Below are 1,619 nucleotides of genomic sequence, written 5' to 3' on the forward strand. Positions count from 1 at the left end.
AAATCTGATCACAGTGTGTGCTGCTAGTTAGCATTTTGGCAATGGAGGCTTTCTCATGAAGAAGAGGGATAGGGAGAGGTAGGGAGGGAGAAAGTTAATCTTGTCTGTCTTTCCTCTTCCTCTCTTTGATGGCTGCCCTGGCCTTTGAAGTTGGGTAAATACACAGCATGGTGGGAGGGGATGCCAGCTGCCCAGACACCACTGGCAGAAGACCGAGGAGCTGTTGCCTTCCCTCCCCAGCCTGGGAGGTGTGCCCTATTGCAGCATTTTTTCCCTGGGGTATTCCACATTGAGAGCTGCCAAGTAATGAATCCCACCCGGTATCCTGGTGGTGAGGCCTTAAGCAGGATCAGCTCTGGACAAGGGTTTTATGACTCTTAGCATTGTCTTCTCACCCTGTATTCCCCTCTCTAGGTCATTATCTGTGATGAAAAAAAAAAAATCTGGGAAAGGCCATCTGTCTCCTTTTTGTTTCTTTACACCCTCTTATCTGTGTCACTTCCTTTCCAAATTCTTTTGCAATTTCAGGGGCTGACCTCTCTACCTCTTCTTTTTTCTTTTATATTAAAATGTTAACATTCTATGTGACCTAGTCAAGCCACAAGCATTCATTAAGCACCTACAGTGTACAATGCACTAGAGTTTGTGCTGTAATAAGGCTTAGCTTGGTGCCAAAGAAGTGAGCCACAGCAGCTGCATGGAAAGGGCAACAAGCAAGTAGCAAAGTGCTGTGAGTAGAATCCAGCTCAGCCTTTCCTTCAGAAAAAAGAAAAATCTTTCAGAGGATAACTGTCTACTGAAGCAGACATGCATAGATGCGGTCAAAAGAATCCCAAAGGCTGCAAAAAAGATCCCAGGAGATCTTACTGACCAAATGATTGGAAACAGCCAAAGCTGGAGATCAGAAAGTGGAGACAAAACAAAATTCGAAAGAGGTAGCTTTGAAAAGGAGAAAGAAATGGAGACTCTAGCAAGGCAACTAGTTATGACTCTATGAAAGATTGAGGAAGGGGCCATGCTTAGCAAACCACAAGATTAGGAGGAAACAATTACTGAAAAGAGGTCTTCTCACAAAGAAGGCAAGCATCAGCCATGAACAAGCGCAAGTGAAAACTTCTGAGGCTGTTTTTGGATTCTATTAGGTACTGCCTTCCTCTCCTTGGGGACTCACCTGAGAACTCATCTTTATTTATTTATTTATTTATTTTAAAGAGACAGGGTCTAGTTCTATTGCCCAGACTGGAGTAAAGAGGCACGATCACAGCTCACTGCAGCCTCGACCTCCTGGCTGCAAACTATTCTCCTGCCCCAGCCTCCTGTGTAGCTGGGACTATAGGTGTATGACACCATGCCCAGCTTATTTTAAAAATGTTTTGTATAGATAGGGTGTACCTATGTTGCCCAGGGTGGTCTTGAACTCAAGCCATCTTCCTACCTCAGCCTCCCAAAGCTCTAGGATTATAGGCACAAGCCATTCTACCCAGACTGAAAACTCATTTTTTTGAAGAAGCTTTCCTAGTTTAAGGAAGCAGTATCAATATGGCTACTATGTATATTGATAATAATTAAAAGTTATTGAACAATTACCATGTACATGATAGGGTTTATGCTAAGTGCTG

Source organism: Macaca thibetana, chromosome 14 (assembly GCF_024542745.1).
Source record: "Macaca thibetana thibetana isolate TM-01 chromosome 14, ASM2454274v1, whole genome shotgun sequence".
NCBI classification, from domain to species: Eukaryota; Metazoa; Chordata; class Mammalia; order Primates; family Cercopithecidae; genus Macaca; species Macaca thibetana.